Source organism: Dendrobates tinctorius, unplaced genomic scaffold (genome assembly GCF_039654945.1).
Source record: "Dendrobates tinctorius isolate UK_male_01 unplaced genomic scaffold, ASM3965494v1 ptg000030l, whole genome shotgun sequence".
Classification (NCBI taxonomy): Eukaryota; Metazoa; Chordata; class Amphibia; order Anura; family Dendrobatidae; genus Dendrobates; species Dendrobates tinctorius.
This window is the reverse complement of record NW_027361698.1, coordinates 1750872-1771358: the sequence shown is the minus strand read 5'-3', so window position 1 is coordinate 1771358 and position 20487 is coordinate 1750872. Positions and strand designations below refer to the sequence as shown.

General features: G+C 42.9%; 1 long non-coding RNA gene across 2 annotated transcripts in view; it reads right to left on the bottom strand.

Moving 5' to 3' along the window:
* The window catches only part of LOC141086098 (uncharacterized), a 187087-nt gene extending 167434 nt beyond the window's left edge, over positions 1-19653 (bottom strand). The window contains exons 1-2 of one of the 2 annotated variants that reach the window (XR_012231506.1): positions 19489-19653; positions 19011-19106 (exon numbers count right to left, since the gene is read on the bottom strand). This is a non-coding gene — a long non-coding RNA (uncharacterized lncRNA). Of the gene's footprint in view, positions 1-19010; positions 19107-19280; positions 19371-19488 lie in introns of those variants that run through there. The other variant, XR_012231507.1, reaches the window with a different exon arrangement.
* Positions 19654-20487: the final 834 nt, after the last annotated feature.

The window sequence follows — 20487 nt, the reverse complement described above, 5'->3', positions numbered from 1 at the left end:
GATTCATCCAGCAATACTCAGACTTAAAAAATTACGCACAATGTCCTGTCGCCAGATGAAGGAGTTTAATTTGGGTGCATAGCAGGCACAGAATGACCATGCCCTCTCCCTGCAGCAGCTACACCACCACCTGCACTATGATTATGTTCCCTTTTGATGCTCTTCTCATTCTTTGCATCCCAAAAAAGTGCAGAGTACTACATGGCCTGTGTATAGAGAATTCCCAGCAGATTATTACATTGCCTGTATGAAAAGTGTCCCTATAGAGCCTGATTTCAGAGTACCCCCACAGAAGTTTTTTTTCAGAGTACCCCCACAGAGCTGTTTTCAGAGTATCCTCACAGAGGCTGTTTTCAGACCACCCCCACAGATGCTTTTTTCAGAGTACCCCCACAGAGGCTGTTTTAAGAGTACCATGACAGAGGCTGTTTTAGAGTACCCCCACAGAGCCTGTTTTAGAGTACCCCACAGAGCCTGTTTTAGAGTACCCCCACAGAGGCTGTTTTCAGATTACCATCACAGAGGCTGTTTTCCGAGTACCCTTACTGAGTCTGGTGCAGAGAGCCCCCACAGAGCCTGTTTTCAGGTACTGCAGCCTTTCAGCAAGCTTTATTCAGCATCCAAACTCAGACCTCCAAAACAGATTTCCCTGAGAAGTCTGTGTTCAGATTTGAGCACCGGACACCCCCACACGACACTAGATGTCCGGTACGAACCCCGAACTATACAGTTCAGGTTTGCTCATATCTATATGAGATGTCAAAATGTGTCTGAGTTGCAAATTTAGCAGATAAGTAGTACATGAAAGAGGTTGTCAAGCTGGTCTTGGAAACATTGAAAAGATAGGAAAAGTGAATGACATAAGTCAATGGAACACCTGCACTGTAATTCCATTCTATAGCACTAGTATATACCACTAAATGGTCACTGTAGAGTGGTAATATTGTTCTTCATCATTGTTTAGTTTTAAAAAAAAGCACTGTCATCAGTTGAGTAAAGTGGGTAAGGAAAGTATTCAGACCCCTTTAAATTTTTCTTTCTTTGTTTCTTTGCAGCCATTTGGTAAATTCAAAAAGTTCATTTTTTTTCTCAATGTACAATCTGCACCCCATCTTGACTGAAAAAATGCAGAAATGTAGAAATTTTTGCAAATTTATTAAAAAAGAAAAACTAATATTTCACATGGTCATACGTATTCAGACCCTTTGCTCAGACACTCATATTTAAGTCACATGCTGTCCATTACTTTGATATGGTTCTACTCCTTCTGGCCAAGATTACAAAAGAATTTCTGCAGTAAACAAGGTTCCTAAGAGCACAGTGGCCTCCATAATCCTTAAATGGAAGAAGTTTGGGACCACCAGAAGTCTTCTTAGACTTGGATGTCCAGCCAAATTGAGCAATCCTGGGAGAAGAGCCTTGGTGAGAGGGGTAATGAATGTTGCATAGTTTGGTCGCAGAAGAAACTTGTGAGAGTAGATTATATGGGGTAATTCAACTGTTACCTTCACAGAACATGAGGTACATGCATCAGCTTCTTAATACAGCATAACAGGGAGTCTGAAGGACCTTTTACCAGAGAGAAAGTGAAAAAAAAGTGCAAAAGTACATTCAACTAAGCATAAAACAGTAACAACATTGCCATCTACTGTCAGAAAAGTGTAACTTTTTGGTGATAATTCTAAGCAGTATGTATGGGGAAAACCAGGCACTGCTCATCACTAGCCCAATCCAATCCCAATAGTGAAACATGGTGGCGGCAGCATCATGCTATGGAGATGTTTTTCAGCTACAGGGACAGTTGCAATTGGTTGCAATTGAAGGAAACATGAATGTGGACAGAGCTACAGAGATTTCCTAGATGAAAACCTCTTCCAGAGTGCTCTGAACCTCAGACTTGGCCGAAGGTTCACCTTCTAACAAGACAATAACCCTAAAGGGCCTTTCTCACATAGCGAGATCACTAGCGAGATCGCTAAAGCATCACTGATATTGTGACACAACAGCGATCTCGCTTTGTGTGACACGTACCTGTGACCGGCCCCCCCGCTGGATATCGCTGATCGTGCTCGAATGGCCTGGGCCATTTTTTGGTCATTGGTGTCCCGCTGGCTGGCATGCATCACTGTGTTCGGCGATCGACTAGCAACGTCGCTGGTGACGCATAACTCATGGACGCAGGCGGAAGTCGTCAGAATCGCTGCGGTGTGACAGGTAGCAGCGACCCCCGACAGATAACTGTATCGCTGCTGCGTCGCTGGAGAGATCTGCCTGTTTGGCAGCTCACTAGCGACCATTTAGCGATGCACCAGCGATCCTGACCAGGTCGTATCGTTGTCAGGATCGCTGGTGCATCGCTAAATGTAACGGGACCCTAAGCACAAAGCTAAAATAACAAAGGAGTGGCTTCAGAACAACTCTGGGGCCATTCTTGACTGGCCCAGCCAGAGCCCTGACCTAAACCCAATTGAGCATCTCTGGAGAGACATGAAAATGGCTGACCACCAACGTTCGCCATCCAACCTGATGGAACTAGAGAGGATCTGCATGGAAGAATGACAGGGGATCCCCAAATCCAGGTGTGAAAAACTTGTTTCATCATTCCCAAGAAGTCTCATGGCTGTACTAGCTCAAAAGGGTGCTTCTACTCAATACTGAGCAAAGAGTCTGAATACTTATGATCATGTGATATTTCAGTTTTTCTTTTTTAATGCATTTGCAAAAATTTCTACATTTCTGTTTTCTTCAGTCAAGATGGGGTGCAGAGTGTACATTAATGAGAAAGAAATGAACTTTTTTGAATTTACCAAATGGCTGCAATGAAACAAAAAGTGAAAAATTTAAAGGAGTCTGAATACTTTCCATACCCACTGTATCGTCCCTAATTTGGATGTGTCTCTGCAACTGAACCTCCAGATATGCCTCTGGCTACAGCATAATAAGTGGGAAAATAATGTGTTATATTCTTATTTGTACAGATTTGCCTATGTTCTCTCACAATCCTTCTGTAAATCAAGGTCGATATACAGGTTACAAAATGAACAGATGGTGCTTACTAATAGGATATTTAACTGAGATGGTAAAACATTGCAAGACACATCAGCAACAGAATATGAAGCTGAACTATTAAACTAATGTAATACTGAGCTCAGCTGTGCATGCCATCTCTATCTGCAGAGCGGCTGGCTTTAGTAATGGCCAAAGTGTAAGATGCCCAGGACGGTAGCTGTGGGCGAGGTGCTGCTCCATAATGTCCTGGAACATTGCAAATAAATCGTCTCCCAGTCCATATGTGTTGTGCTTTGTACGTTGCATTGCACTTACTTGCAGGTCACAGGCCTCTACTGTTTTCTGGCTTCCATCATCAGGAGAAACCGCGCACATATCAGGAAACACCCAATTCATGTTAACATTCAAAAGTTTACTGGACAGTTGAAGTATATACGATTGTAACATGCAGTATAGGGCACAACACCTTCTGGTTCTTGTTTCAGTAATACAGTACATTTTCCGCTTCACTTTCAGTTTCGCCTGGACTATGCCTACGCTTACTGGTTCATTTAGATTACCAATCCATCCCCGCAGTATTGACCGAATCCTTTACTTTTCCTTCACGTGGTTCCATATCCATCTTCCTCTGTACTGAAGAGGTTCAGGTACTCTCCACAGCACCTGTTTGGAAACGTAGGCTCCGGACGTTGCAGGAATGTCTGCAGGGAGTCTTTGTAAGGTCTCAAACCACCCAACACCAAATGTACTCCTCTAGCTGTCGGCCCACTGCTCATTGAACTTGACCCTGCCACTGTCACCAACAAACCCTCTCATTACCTGATTAAACCAGGAAGTTGTTAGCTTTTTACTTATCCTAGCCATTCCACTGTGGGCTGGACCAAAAAATAACTGTCTTTACTCTGTCTTCCCCAGCTGTCTGTTGCTGGGCAAATGTAACCCTTCATCTACAGTCTAACATCACTGCTTAACTACATTCACTATCTTCTAACAGTTTGCATACCTCCCAACTTTTGAAGAAGGGAAAGAGGGACAAGGCCAAAATTTAGGCCACACCCCTGACAACACCCATTTCATGACTATACACACCCATGTCCACGCCCTAACCACACCCATTTAGCACTGCTGATCACTCTGACTGGTACCGAGGGCACAATGGCTAGCATTATGGGTACAGTGGCTGGCATTATGAGCACAGTGGCTGGTACTGTTGGCACAATGGCTGGTACTGAGGAAAAGAAAGAAAGAAAACCGAGAGAGAAAAAAGAAAACAGAGAGAAAGAAAGAACAGAAAGGGAAAGAAAGAAGGGAAAAAAGAACAATGAGAAAGAAAGAAAGAAAGAGGGGAAGAAAGAGAGAAAGAGAAAGAAAGAGGGGAAAGAAAGAATTAAGAGAGAGAAATAAAGAAAAGAGAGAGAAAGCAAGAGCGGACAGAAAAAAGAACAGAGAGAGAGAAAGAAAGAACAGAGAGAAAGATGGGAAAGAAACAGAAAAGAGAGAGAAAGAAAGAACAGAGAAAAAGAAAGGAAGAACAGAGAGAGAAAGAGCAGAGTGAAAGAAAGAACAGAGAGAAAGAGAAAGAAGAGGGGAAAGAAAGACCAGAGAGAGAGGGAAAGAATAAAAGAGAAAGAAAGAGAACAGAGAGAGAAAGAAAGAGGGGAAAGAAAGAGAACATAGAGAGAAAGAAAGAACAGAGAGAAAGAACGGAAGAACAGAGAGCGAAAGAAAGAACAGAGAAAAAGAAAGATGAGGGAGAAAGAAAGATTAGAGAGAGAAAGAAAGAACAGAACAAAAGAAAGAACAGAGAGAAAGAGAAAGAAAGAGGAAAGAAAGAACAGAGAGAGAGAAAGAAAGAATAGAGAGAAAGAATGAGGGGACAGAAAAAAACAACAGAGAGAGAGAAAAAAAGAGGTGAAAGAAAGAACATAGAGAGAGAAAGAAAGAACAGAGAGAGAAAAAGAACAGAGAGAAAGAAAGATAAAGGAGAGAAAGAAAGCGGGGAAAGAAAGAACAGAGAGAGAAAGAAAGAAAGAAGAAAGAGGGGAAAGAAAGAACAGAGGGAGAAAGAAAGAGGGGAAGAAATAAAGAACAGAGAAAGAGGGGAAAGAAAGAATAGAGAGAGAAAGAAAGAAAGAACAGAGAGAGAGAGAAAGAAGAGAGAGAAAGAAAGAAAGAACAGAGAGAGAGGAAACAAAAAGAGGAGAAAGAAGGCATGGTGGTAGACAGAGCACAACTACATAGAGACAATATTGAAGTCATACCCCTTTATAGAAGAGAGGTTTTGGTCACCAGGTAAATAGTTTCACTGCTAGGCAATTTTTACAGTCTGTAGTTCATCCTTGTAGGTGAGGGTTTGATGGAAGCATAGTTAGATGGGTACCAAAATTGCATATTAATTTTCAAGAGGTATGGAATTCGGATTGCAATGCAAAGAGACATGTAGTATCTCATTATTAGGAGAGACAAAGATTATAGCTAAAACTTATGTAAGCCATACAGTATGAAAAGTGCAGTACAATTTCCTCAAAAAGATATAGTTAATCCTATGGTTATAGCAATAGGAAAAAATGAGATCCATGAGAAGGGTTAAATACCTCAGAGATTAGTGGTCCTGATTCTGAAAATGCCAAAATTGTTGAGGTGTGACAAAGTTGCATTGAAAAGTAATGTCCCTATGGGGACAAGAAAGGGGAAGCTATATTGATGGTATAGTAGTTGTTCTTATGAGGCATCTATAGTATATAGAGTGTAGTACATTCTCTCAAATTGATATAGTATCACATATGGCTTTAGCAATGCCTTAATGTATATATAGAAAAAAGGTGAGATCAGTGGAAACAATTGTTAGATACCTCTATAGCCAGTAGTCCAGATTCCTGAGTTATGCAAGTGTGCCAAAAAACTACCTTGAAAGAGAAAAAATGCCAATAAATATGCAGGAAGAGAGGGGCTACGTTGGTGGTATAGCGGTGGTTCCTTTAAGGCATATTACTTACGATCATTGGTGGCAGTGGGAGATGCAGGCACCTCCGTGCCTGTGCAGTGAGTGAGCACTGTGTCTGTATCAGCGCTCTTATCAACGCCTGGGTCGGTCACCTGACCGGAAGTGACGTCAGACGCCGGCGCATGCACTGTAAAATGAAGCCATGTCGCCCCATATTGGGGGAACCACCAAGAAGATGGCGCGGAAAAGACCGCGCATGTGCAGTAGCGCCTGATGGAAATGCTTCTTATAAAGAGGGGACGTCAAGGGGTGGGAATATCATTGTACTGATTGCGCTATGAGCGAACATGTCTGAGAGTGATGTTGAGAATGCAGGCTCCGTGTGGAGAAGATTATTATTATTATTTTCAGTTTGGAATCCTACAATAGATCAATGTCTCTTTTATTATGTATGTGCATTATGCAACAGATTGCTGTAACTATATTGCATGTCTAATCTTATATGCCTCATTATTATATGTATCACGATATAGTTGCGGGCATTATCTTCTCCACACGGAGCCTGTCTCTGATCAGTCTCTGATCCCCGTCACACACAGCGATCTCTCTGGCGAGATCGCTGTGGCATCACAAAAATCAGTGATCTCGCTAGTGACGGGGCCTTTAGACACTAACATTCTATTCATTACTATTTGCTAAAATTATAACAAGAGATGAGCGACTTTGCCTTTTTTAGGGTCGAGTCGGGTCGCAAAAGTCAGGTCGAACGAAATCGGCAGACTATAGGGAAAAGTCGGAGGCCGACTGAAACACGAAACCCAATGCAAGTCAATGGGGAAGCAAAGTCAGCAGGGAGTGGAGGACAGTAAACACACCTACAGTGCCCATTTCAATGCTAACGACATCAATTCTTATTACTGAAGCTTGTCAACCTTAATTTACTTCATAATAATAGTTACGCATTGAAAACTGCGGGTTTTTAGGCTAAAGTTGTGGGGGGATAGAGCTGGCTCCAGGTTTTCGTGTGCCCTGGGTCAAAGAGTGTCAGTGCGCCCCTTTAAGGCTACTTTCACACATCAGGTTTTCGGCGTCAGGCGCGATCCGGCGTCGTGCCGGAATGCCGGATCCGGCAAATGTTTTGTAAAACCTGATGTGCCGGATCCGGTTTTCTGCCGGATCCGTCTTGTTCTTGACAGACAAAACCGGATCCGTCTCATCCGGTTCATCCGTTTTTCTATCCGTTTTTCGACGGATTACGCCGGATCTGGTTTTTAAAATTGACCCTTGTGGCCTTCCGAACGGGATTGGCAACTGGAAAACTATATATAGCATGTTCCTACAGCCCTTCTTTGACAGGTTGTAGAGGAGAAAGTGCAGGTTGGAGAGAAGAGCAAGTTACTGGCGAAGATGGATGTTGTCATTGGAAATATTACCACTAGAAGTTCTGTGACGGTTTCAGTAATGAGGGACAATTTTGCACTATACTTTATGTCACCTCAAGGCAGAGTACACTGGCAGGATGACAGAGTGTGAAAGATTTGTGCCCTAACCAAACTTGTGTACCTTCTGGACCAACAGTATATACCTTTGCCAACCAAAGTTGGCTATCTTGTCATGGTCTTACTATTTTTAGCTTTAGGCCACAGGTGTGTACCTGGTTGTGTTTTATGCAAAGTATTTCACCTTTTAACAAAAGTTGTGTACATTGTTAGGAAATCACCAACAATAAACACAACATTTCAGGTGAAATACTTTGCTTCAAACACAACCAGGAACACAACTGTGGCAAAAAGCTAAAATTTACCCACAGTTATATACCTGGTTTTGAATACCTTTTTACCTTTTAAATACCCTGTATTTAACCTTTTTTTTAAACATATTTCGCCGCAGAAAGAAATGACAGACAACCAGTGTAAACAATAATTTAACTTTTATTTAAAATATTTTTTTTTGTGTAAACTGTTTTTAAAGTTAAAAAAACTTTTTTAATAAAGGTTTGAAACCAACCAAATGGGCATTTTTATTACAAAAAAAACATTATAACTCGGTGTAGTGTGGGGTGGAAATACTGCTGGAGGGGCTGCGGGACACTTCGACAATGGGAGTGTGGAGAGAGGACTGGGATCCTGGTGGGGAAGGAACAGTTAGAGGTGATGGTGTGGAAAAAGCTACAGAATGGGTGGACATGTGGGAGGCAGAAGAGGTGGTGGGCGGTGGAGTGGAGGATTGGGCAGGGACTGTAGGAGCAGATGATGTTGATGGAAAGTTGTATGGGGAAGGAGTTTGGTACGGGGAAGGAGTTTGGTACGGGGAAGGAGTTTGGTACGGGGCAGGTTGCTGGAAGTGGGGAGATGTCTGGTACTGGGGAGGTTGCTGGTACTGGGAAGGTTGCTGGTACTGGTGAGGTTGCTGGTATGTAATAGGAGGGGGAGGATGGAAAGTGGCTGGAGGGGGTGCAGATGTAATAGGAGGGGGAGGATGGAAAGTGGCTGGAGGGGGTGCAGATGTAATAGGAGGGGGAGGATGGAAAGTGGCTGGAGGGGGTGCAGGTGGAGGAACTACAGTGGTGGGAGGTGGAGGTTGGGAGGTAACCTGCTGTAGAGCACCGTGGCACGAATGCGTTACATGCATCTGCTGGGTAGGAGATAGTGTTGCCATGCGCTCCACAACAGACCTGAAAAAGGTGTGGTTTGGCGAAGATCTTGCTTCTGAATGCATGGTTTGCAGAAGTGTCTTCACCTCCAGAATGCTGGAGTTGATCTGCTGAAAGCCTGCGGAGATTTGCTCTGACAAGACTTTTAGACAGTTCTGGAAAGATGCATTCAGATGCAAGAACTCTGGCGCATAACTCTTTTCCTGACCCCTCTACCGCTGCCGCCCAGTACCCGCAGGTGTACTAGAGGTGGCAGGGGCAGAAGGGTGGGGTAAAGGGAAAGCGATCTCCTCACCAGCAACTTCATGTAATGTAGGCGGCCACGATGCTCCTGTGCTGGTGGATGGGACAGATGGGTCGAATGTGTGGGAAGGCTGGGAAGGTGCAGATGTACCGGGGCGGTCGAAGTGTCCCTCGGTGCCGGTCTCCTTAGGGATCGCCTCAGAAGGGTCCAATCGTGCAGGCTCCCGAGTGCTGCTCACCGTGCTGTGGAATAAAGAGAAAAAAAAACAATTAAAATACTGACATGGTATGGCCCTGGCTGAAAAAAAAAAGTTACATCTAACATTTTTTTTCACATGCGGTGTGTAATATTTACCTTCTAGTGACCATTGTTTCCCGGAGGAACGACAGGGCTTGTGCGTACTTGTACTTGCTCCTGCGTCCTCCAGATCCACTCGGGGCCCGCATCTCTTTATTGAACTCCTTCTTGAAACGATCCCTCACAGACCGCCACCGATTCACAATTCTGTTCCCTGAAACGAGAAAGGAGTGGTTAGTATACAACATCAGTGTTTCACAAACTCCAGTCCTCATGGTCCCCAGGGGTCATGTTTTCAGGATTTCCATAGTAAATAGAAATCCTGAACACATGATCCGTGGGGACCACGAGGACTGGAGTTCGGGAAACACTGGTTTACATCAAGCAACCGGTACTGTATATACTTACGCTCTTTAATCTGGGCCCGAACATCGAGGTCCTCCCAGCGGCCCACAAGGAGCGAACAGATTTCCTCCCAGAGTCGTCGGGTAACGATAAGGTCAGCGTGGCGGCGGTCAGCCATATTCCAGAGCGGCTCCCTTTCTCTGACGAGATCGATGAGGTGGTCCACATCGAGTCCTCCATCCTCACCGTCAGAGTCGGGAGCACGCTGTGAAGGCTGTTAAAGAAAAAGACAAAAATAACATAATTAGCCTCCACAAAAGAAATGAAATAAAAAGTGCAAAAAAACAAAGCAAAAATATTTATACTTACACGCTGGTGACCGCCGCGTTGCTGTCGCCGACGACCCTGGGAGGCACTGCGAGGACCTCTTGGCCGAGCACCAGATTGGGAAGACTAGAGAAGAAAACAAAAAATGTTATGTCTTTGGATGTAGGCATTTGTTTGCTGTGTGTGGTCTGCAGAACATTGTTTTCTATGTGTTGTGTGTAGTGTGATGTTGTGTTTCTGCGTTTGATGCAAAAAACTTACCAATTGTGAGCCCACTCCAAGTGTCTGTCCACCCCTTCCTTCTTCTTCTGGGAGCTCCTCTTCATCTTGTGAATCCTGTTTTGAAATAAAAGGCAATGAATAGACATATATTACAGAGATGATGGATTTTGGAAATAAAAACTTACTGTCAAACGCTGACGATGCGAGGGAGGGCTCCCAGAAGATGATGTGCTGTCTTCCTGGTGGCCACACTCCATGCCTGTGGGTGGTGTTCCAGCTGCTGCCATTGCTGCTGCTGCTGCTGCTGCATCTATTGGGCGGCTGTTGAATAAAGAGAAACAAAGGGCCAATGAATATCTTGATATTCAATAGCCCTAGTTTGGAGGAATGGGGGATTTGATAATTACCGTCTCTCATCTGCTGCTGGCCTCCCCTCCTCAGCATGTTCCATTTGCTGCTCCATTTGGGGTGGTGGTGGTGCTGATGGTGCTGCAGTGGTCTCCTGCCTTCTCCTGCTGCGCTTGGTTGCTTTCTTGGGTGGCATGTTGGGTGTGGCTGTGGGTCCCACTGTCTTGCTTTTATATATGTCTTGTGGGCAGAGCTACTGAGCATGCTCAGACCAAAAAAACCGGATCCGGCTTTCGCCGGATCAGGCGCATTGTGGCGCTCATAGGCTTTCATTGTGTGAAAAAGCCGGACGCGCCGGATCCGGCGTGTCCGGCTTTTTCGCCGGAGACAAAAAACGTTACAGTAGCCGTTTTTTCCAGACGCCGGATCGCGACATATTGCCGGATCCGGCGAAAACCGGATGAAACACATGGCCATCCGGCGCGATCCGGCGCAAATGCAAGTCAATGGGGGGGAAACCGGATCCGGCATTGCATTTCGCCGGATCCGGTTTCTGTCAAAAGCGCCGGATCGCGCCTGACGGCGAAAACCTGATGTGTGAAAGAGGCCTAACACATACCACAACTCATGATGCTCCGATACGGCACAGAAATATAGGTACAGTAGAATGACAAATACTTCACTGCTTACATGACATGACTGATCTATTTTAAATTGTACAATAGCTCAAAAGAAGGACAGTATATTACTCCATACAGTATTATGGCTACCACATTGTGCGCCATACAGAATAATGAGCCCCATATATTTCTCCATACAGAATAATTGGTCACATATAATGTTCCATACAGTATATGATGAGCTCCACATAATGCTACAGTATATGATGGTCCCTATGGATGATGCTCCAGTGTGTTATGGGCCTAAATAATGCTCCATATATAATGGGCTCCATTTCTAATTCTCCAGTGTACAATGGGCCCCGTAAATGCTGCTCCAGTGTCTGATGTCCCCCATTTGGAATGCTCCAGTATGTGAAAAGAGCTCCATAGAGTAATCTGAAGTGTGTGCTGCCGCATCCTTTACTTTTGGTGTGGGTGAAGGACACAAGGAAAGGGGTTGCTCCTGACCAGAAGCCTGCACTTACGACTCAGTGCTTGCATTTTGTTAAACTTCAGAAGAGGAGGCAATAGAGCTGGAGGCTGTTTCAGCAATGTAAGCCAAAAACAGTTCCTGATGCTCCGGCTTTAAAAGCAGTCTACCTACTCCCAGAAAACGGAGCCTTACAGACCTTACAGAGCTACACCATGATGCAGGCTTAACACCTCCTGCCTTAGCTGCTATTGTGTTTTTGGCACTACCAGCAGATGCACCACCACCACCATCAGTACCAGGTGGTCCCCCACGCCCACGTCCGTGTCCTCTTTCACCATACTTCCTCATGTTTTGGAAAATGGACCCAAAATACCAGAAGATATATGGTACTGTATCAGAAGTGTACAGCTCTATACAGTCTAGGGATAACAGTAAATCTCTGTATATATTTCACGATTCATACACAGATGCTCACAGGCTCATTATGGATTACCCAATAAAATAAAAAGTTGAAAAAGGGTACAATATCACCAGATACAAGGTATATATAGTATAGTGTAAACATTCTGAATCTCCGTATACATTTCAGGAGGCAGACACAAACACTCTCAGGCCCAGTATGGATTACACAAGAATATGAAAAGCTGTAATTGGTTAATGTAACACAAGCGTACAGCTGTATACAGTGTTGGGGTAATCTTAAAGCTTCTAATATATTGGCGGAGTAACAGACAGACGTTCACAGGCTCACTATGGATTACACCAGAATCTAAATAGCTAAAAAGGTTACTGTATCAGAAGCGTACAGCTGTATACAGTGTTGGCCAAATTTGAAATCTCGGTATATATTTCCGTTGTCACCCTCAGACGCTCACTCAGTCTGGGTTTGACCATAATAAAAAATGTTGTAGAAAAGGTACTGGATAACAAGATAGCAAGTATATATATTATAGGGTACAATTGAAATCTCCATATACATAGTCCCGTAGTCACTCTCAGGTGCTTACACAGTATGGATTTGACCGTAATACTAAATGTCAAACAAAGGTACTGTATAACAAGATATAAGCTGTATCGAGTATAGGGTAAAAATTGGAATCTCTGATTGACCGTATATATAGAAGGCGAAAACCACACACGCTCACTCACTATGGATGATACCGTAATACAAAATTTGGAACAAAGGTACTGTATCAGCACATGGCAGGTGTATCCAGTCTAGGGGTATTTGTAAATTTCCATCTATACTTCCAGCGTCAGACACAGACACTCACAGGCTCACTATGTATTACACCAGAATTTAAAAAGTAGAAAAAGGGAAAGGTAGTCAAAGCGTACAACAGTATACAGTGTTGTGGTACTTTAAAATCTTTGTATATATTTCAATCTCAGTAAGCCAGTCCAGACTCTCCGCTACTAGAAACTACATGGATACAAGTACAGACGGAAAGTCGAATGTTAGCAGAAATTTGGGGATTACTCATCGCGGGAAAACCTCCCGGTAGATGTTGCAGAGGCGATGCAGACCCTCAATTACTGTGTCTGTGGAGACAGCGAAAATGGTTCTTTGTGAAGAAAGGATTGCTTTATTGCTGTAGCGTGGATCACATCACCGTTACTCGTCTCCATCAAATTGTGATCACAGGGAGAGATGTAGACATGGTCCTCACTGCCTATCATGATGTGTCTGGTCATTTTGGAGTGCAAAAGACAAGCCACATGCTGTAGGTGATTCTATTGGATTGGCATGAGAGGAGACATTGAAAAATGGTGGCAGGAATGTCACACGTCTGTGACTATCACAACTGTGAAAGGTGATCATAAAGCACCACTGCATCCGCTTGTAAGTTGACGTCCATTACAAATGGTAGCCATTGATCATCTGAAGGTAGAGACCAGCAGGACAGGCCATAGCTACATCTTAACCATCATCGATCAATACCCCAAATTTCTAGTGGCCCTCCCTGTGAAGGATAAAATCCCATTATCTACCAATGTCCTTTTTTTGGGATGCCTAATCTTTTGCTTCTAGCAACTAAGATTTTATAATTACAGTAGGTCCAATTTTTTGTGTTGTGTTTGTAAAATGAATGTTTTCAAAACAGGAAATCATGTCATTGTCATTTTTAATTGAATATTCTTCCACCCAGAGAGCTTTCAAAGCACCTATTTTCGAGTTTTTTTCAAAATTAGGATCATAAGCCGAAATTATTATTTAAAATCACAGTTCTGTGATCACAAAGTTATTAGAACTATTGTTTATACTTGAAGGAAGGTATATAATGCAATGACATTGATGTAGATTTACCAAGGCCAGAGTTATATTCAAGTGAAATTGCCGTCCCATCTATTTTCGATGTTTTTTCTTACATGGAAATTTTTGTTTGATTCACTAGTTTTTATACATAACCCTAAATCATTTACAACTGATATGTCAGGACGAGGTCTTTTAGTTTAATTTCTTCCTTCTTACCAGATAGTCTGGAAATCCCTTCCCCAGTACCTTTCTGACTATATATGCTTTGTGAAACCTGATATCTCAGCTGTACTGGAGACACTCAGGAGAACAGACCCTGTAACTTGCTGGCTTGTCAGACATTGTTTACGATCACAGTATATAAGGTTGGTATTTTATGTTTTTATTCATCACAATTGTTTATTTAGCTTGTTTTATGAATGGATAGTGAAATATATTTAAAATAATAATATATATTTTTATCTATAGTTTTCTAAATGTTACTATACTAATTTTTGATTTTGTTGTATCAGCAGTAAGAGCATGGCATATCGATATAAAAAAGGACTTACTGTTGATGAAATACTAGGTTATCTTGAGGAATTAGATGACCAAGAAGAGGAAGTTTCTGATGTTGAAGTAGTGATTGTGCCCCCTGACCCTGATGAGGCAACTGATGAGGAAGATTTTCAGGAAAATGAGCTTTTTGCTCATGAATTGAATGATATAGCAGGAACTTTGGAGGTATTGCACACTTCAACAGAAATTGAAGAGGCTCCTGAGGTGGCATCAAGTGAGAATTTACCATCCACCTCAGCAGGAACTTCAAGTACCAGTAGCAGAAAACGACCAAGGAATCAAACTTCAAAACCAGTTGTGAGCAAGAAAAAAGAAATGCAACAGAAATATTACAATGTGCAGCAACTCCAAAATGGAAAAAATGTCAACCAACATATGAAAGCAGTGCGGACCAGGATACGTCCGAAATAAGCAACATTTGTGACCTTTTAGAAAATAAAAAAGAAGCTCAAGTATTTGAAGAGTTTTTTTCCCATGATGTTATGGATATTATTTTGACCTAAAGCATGCTATATGCAAACCAAAAAAATAAACCCTCCTTTTCCATCAGCGAGGAAGAATTACAAGTTTTCTTAGGCATATTATTACTGTCTGGATATCATTCTCTCCCCCAAGAGGACATGTACTGGGAACAAGCTCAAGATGTGGGAGTTCCATTGGTGTACAAAGCAATGTCAAAGAACCGTTTTAGGGAAATTAAAAAATATATACACCTAAATGACAAGATGTACAAAGTTAGTTTATTCTTTGAAGTACAGGGGAAAGAATTCCTGAAATTTGGTGTATTCCACCAGGAACTTTCCTTAGATGAAATGATGGTCCGCTACTATGGCAAACACCCTACAAAAATGTACATGCGAGGTAAGCCAATAAAATTCAGCTACAAAATTTGGTGTCTGTGCAGTTCCAATGGCTACCTCTACAAATTTGTGCCATACTGTGGTAAGTCTGACAAAGAGGAAGGACCGTTAGGCTTGAGCGTAATTTCACAACTTACAAATGTAATTCCTAATTCCCAGTCATTCAGTTACAAGTTATTTTTTGACAATTTCTTTACAAGTATTGATGCTCTGGTGATGCTGAAAAACAAAAACATCCAAGCTACTGGCACTATGAGAGAAAATCGCACAAAACAGTGTCCTCTTATGCCAAGGAAGGAGATTGAAAAACAAAAGGAAAGAGGATTTTGTGATTACCGGTTTGATAAAGCAAATAACATTCTTGTGGTGAAATGGAAGGATAATAAGGTTGTCAAGTTTGGCACGAACTTCAGCACAATAGAGCCTTTGTCAACAGCTCGTAGTTACTCTCAAAAACAGAAAAAACATGTCCAAATCTCAATGCTGCTGATGCTTCAGGAATATAATTCCCACATGAGGGGAGTTGATTTATTGGACAAACAAATCTCCCTGTAACGTGTCAGAATCCGTTCCGAAATGTGGTTGTGGCCCCTTTTCACTCAAATGATAGACATTGCCATTGTCAACACCTGGAGGGCATATCAAAAGGCAAAACCAGAAGAAAGTGTGCCACTGTTAAGTGTAAGGAGGAGGATTGCATTGGCCTAGCTAAGCAAAAGAACACAATCAACCCCAAAGCGATGTGGACCTCAACGGATTAAACTATTAGGTGGCCGAGTTAGTGATGACGTCCTGGTAATCATTTGATAGAGCCAATTGCTACACAAAGAAGGTGTGCTTTATGTAAGTAAAAAACAAACAGAATTTGCAAACGGTGTGATGTTCCCCTTCATGCTAAGTGTTTTGATGTATTCCATTCAACTAACTGAGTTATTTGGAGAATTTTGTAATATAATATTTTGAAAAAAAGTGCATAAACATATTGTTTGCATAATAGTTTGTAAGCAAAAAATGCAAAAAAATAAAGTTGAATAAGTTCTATCTTTTCTGAGTTTTTGCTATCACTTTCTGCCAATGTCCCAAAATTAGGACGCCCTTTTCTGAAAAATCCGTACTTGTAAAAATTTGGCAAATTATGTTTCTGATTCATTAGGACCCAAATCATTAAAAATCTGTCATTTAAAAAAAAAATGAAAATTGCTAATTTGGCAAGTAATGGGTTAACTGCCCAGACTGCACAGCAGTGGAGCAGGGAGAGGTAAGTATTGCAACTTGCAAGTGCTGTGGCCATGACCAAGCAGGGGGCACACTCGTGGTCGACGGTACTGGCACAGGGCCCCTCATAGTACGCTGGTGTGTCTGATGGCGAGTGGGCCCCCCCACCGTCAGAGACACTGTATTGTACTATGAGGGGCCCTGTGCCAGTGCTTTCGCCCATCAGTGGGCCCATCCACCTGTTCAGAGCAACGGCACTTGCCCAGGTGCACCAGGTGTTGACCCCAGCCGTTGGGGGGGCAGCTCAGTTAGGGAGGTTTAAAAAATGGCATATGTTGATGTGTTGGCTGGACATTCAGCTGCTGCAAAGGGCGCAATTGGGCAAGTCCGAGGAAGAGGAGGACAAAAGCGAGGCAGTTTTCTGGCAACCTATGTGTCATCAGGGGAAGGTGGGACAAAATCCTTAGAAACCCATGCATGGTTCTTTTTAATGAAGGTTAGATCATCAACATTTTGGGTCAACAGATGGGTCCTTTTTTCTCTCAGGATTGATCCAGCAGCACTAAAGACTCTTTCAGATAACACACTAGCAGCAGGGCAAGCGAGCTCCTGTAAGGCATATTGTGCCAATTCAGGCCAGGTGTCCAGTTTAGAGGCCTAATAGTCAAAGGGGAATGACCTGTGAGAGAGAGCATCGATATGGGAGGAGATTTAGTTTGTAACCATAGTTGACAACTGCTGTCTCCTGTCACTTTTAATCGATGCAGTATTAGCATTCGTGTGAGCGGTACTTGAGAAATCATTCCACAACATGGTCATTAAACCCCTGTCTCCAACGCCACTTCGGCTGTGTGCACCACGAACACCTCTTCCATTGTGCCCACTATGGCCCGTGGGAGAAATAGCACCTCTGTGGTGTGTTGTGAAAGCCTCAAACAAACGGTTTACCAGAGTTGCTTGTTTGCTAGCCAATATTATCTCTAGGTTCTCCTGTGGCATGATATTGTGTAACTTGCCTTTGTAGCGTGGATCGAGGATGCTGGCCAGCCAGTAGTCATCATCCTTCATCATTTTAGCAATGCGGGGGTCCCTTTTTAGGATCCGCAAGGCATAATCGCACATGTGGGCCAATGTTCCAGTTGTCAATGCTGCACTGCCACTGATGGGTGGAGGAGCACTTTCTGGCAAATCCACATCCCTACAGTCACGCACAAACACTGTACCTGACCTTGGCACGCTCACATGTTCTCTTGCCCCCTGAGAAGCATCCTCCTGCCCAAAATAATCATCCCCATCATCCTCCTCCTCCTTCTCTTCCTCTTCTTCCTCCACCTCGTCCAGGACAGTTCCCTGACCAGACAATGGCTGACTGTCATCAAGGCTTCCCTCCTCCTCCTCCGCTGCAGATGCCTGATCCTTAATGTGCGTCAAACTTTGCATGAGCAGATGCATAAGTGGGATGCTCATGCTTATGTTGGCATCGTCTGCGCTTACCAGCCGTGTGCATTCCTCAAAACACTGAAGGACTTTACAGAGGTCTTTCAGCTTTGACCACTGCACACCCGACAATTCCATGTCTTCCCTCAAACTACCTGCCTGTGTATCCTCCCACAAATGCATTATAGCCTGCCTCTGTTTGCACAGCCTCTCAACCATGTGCACGGTTGAGTTCCACCTTGTTGCAACGTCTATGATTAGGCGGTGCTTGGGGAGGTGGAGCAATCGCTGCAGCTTCTGCATATGAGTGGAGTGGACATTTGAGCGATGGATGTGCGAGCACAGTCTTCGCACCTTATGTAGCAGGGATGTTAACTCCGGATAATTATTAAGGAAGCACTGCACCACCAGGTTCAAAGTGTGAGCCTGGCAAGGTATGTGTGTAAGTTTTGCACGGGCTATGGCTGCCACAAAATTACGGCCGTTATCACTGACTACCTTGCCTGCCTCAAGATGTAGACTACCCAGCCATGACTCAGTTTGTCGATGCAAGTAATCGGCCTGTACCTCCGCGGTGTGTCTATTGTCGCCCAAATGAATAGCAAATAGTAACTTGGCACTCAACTTGAATGATCCTTTTTGAAAGAAAATTTTATTATGTGCAGTCTCAGAAACGTTTCAGCCCACAACAGGCCTTCGTCGGTCTGCTGTATCAGATATGAGACAGAGATATAAAACTATCATAACAAGTCCTCATGTATAATGCATACATGACAAGTACGTAATATCTAGTCACAAAAAAAGAAAAAAATCACAAAATCATCGAGATTACCCATAAAAAATACATCATAAAACATAATGACCAAATAGCCCAAAGAACCAGGTGGAGACAAAAAAAGGTGATTATTAAAAAGAAGGCCTACCCGACTGATGTCACAGTGTGGTGACTAAATGCAAGTGCAAAAAAGACTAATTTCGTATATATCGATTCCTAAATAGGTAAGTGCAGTGAGGTAAGATAATTGTGGTTCATAGTAATCAAGGTCTTAAAAAGAATGATATTCTAAATATACCTGCTATCAAGGTGCGTGCAGGTGTGCACTCACTTGATACTGTTTGCGTATGGGCTATAAGTAAAGATAACATTAAGAAATATACAGCGGAGTGCAAAATGGTAAGGACTCGTGGGTAATACATACCTGGTAAACTAGCCAGACTCAATATATATTGATTTTGGTGCGGTATCTAACTCCTTGTCTTCAAATTAGGATGATGCACATTGTGAGATGCTTGGCCTGAAATAGTTAGGAGAGGGTAAAGATAAAATATACCTGTTTTTTTCTTTTTCTTTATAAGGCTTTATGCGTCAATGCCCATAAAGGGCTAAAAATAAGAGAGAGTGCATCACAATAAGAACTGAGCATGGCAGTATCAGTAAACTGAAGACAGGCTGACACATCACTGCTTACCATGTAAGACAGGCGTTTGATATGAAAAACTAAGTGCTCTTGAACCAGAGGTCCATCCAGGACTGTAGCTGAGAGGGAGCACAAGATGAGCGGTGTGATAAATGTAGTGGTATCCCCTAAAGCTGTAATACAGCAGGAGCACAGGTGAATACTAGTAACAGCAGTGGTGGTGAAAAAAAAGGCAGCGCTATTAACCAGGAATGCTTACCTTGTGGAGGTCGGTTTGGGGTGTGCAGATCAAAATGCGGTATCCACCGCTTGTATGACAGCTCAAATATCCATAACCGGCATGTTTTTATGCTGGTGAGGCGGGACTAAGATCGCGCCGACCGAAAGTAGTAAACCGGAAGTGCCCGGCTGAACATGTCAATCACATTGCCCTGTGTGCTCAGTCATAGAAAGAATAGGAGCAGACGTGCTCCAATAGAATGAGTGAAACAGGGTCACATGTCAGGAATGGGAGGGGTAATGGGACTCACATTGTCAATCACATTGCCCTATGTGTTCAGTAATGGAGAGAATAGGAGTAGACGTGCTGCTCCAATAGAATGAGTGAAACAGGGTCACATGTCAGGAATGGGAGGGGTAATCGGACTCCATGTCAGGGCTGGCAAGTGGCCCATAGCTATAAAGAGATTAATATGACGTTCATGATAAAGGAGAATAGTCCTGTCAAATAAAGCGGGTATAGTAAGGAGAAATATCAAATTCTAGATATATTTATAAATCATTAGTTAGGATATGTAATATATTGGAGAAAGGCTAGGTTTACCAGGTCAGGTAAGAGAGTAATAAGTGGTGGGATATAAGCTGAATATATCACAATATATAATATGAACCTACCCATCGCATTTATAGTATAGAGAAACATAGTAAGGTGAATTGCTGATAATCATAGTCGGGTGAGATTGGTGGTGCAGTGAAGGTCAGATGGACGTGACCCGTGAAGGTAATCGATTTGTTATCAGTAGAGACGACTCTAAAACAGAGGAAAAAAACAGTATTAATATTGATGATGGCAATTATATAATCCTAGGAAATAAAGATATAGACCCTTCTATAACCCTCTGAAAACCAAGAAAAACCATGATTACTGTAAAGATAACATACACATTATAATACAATAAAGTCACATTACAGATAACAAATCATATTCCCTATTTAACCCCTTAGGGGCCAATGTTTGCAGCTCATGTATCCAGAACGA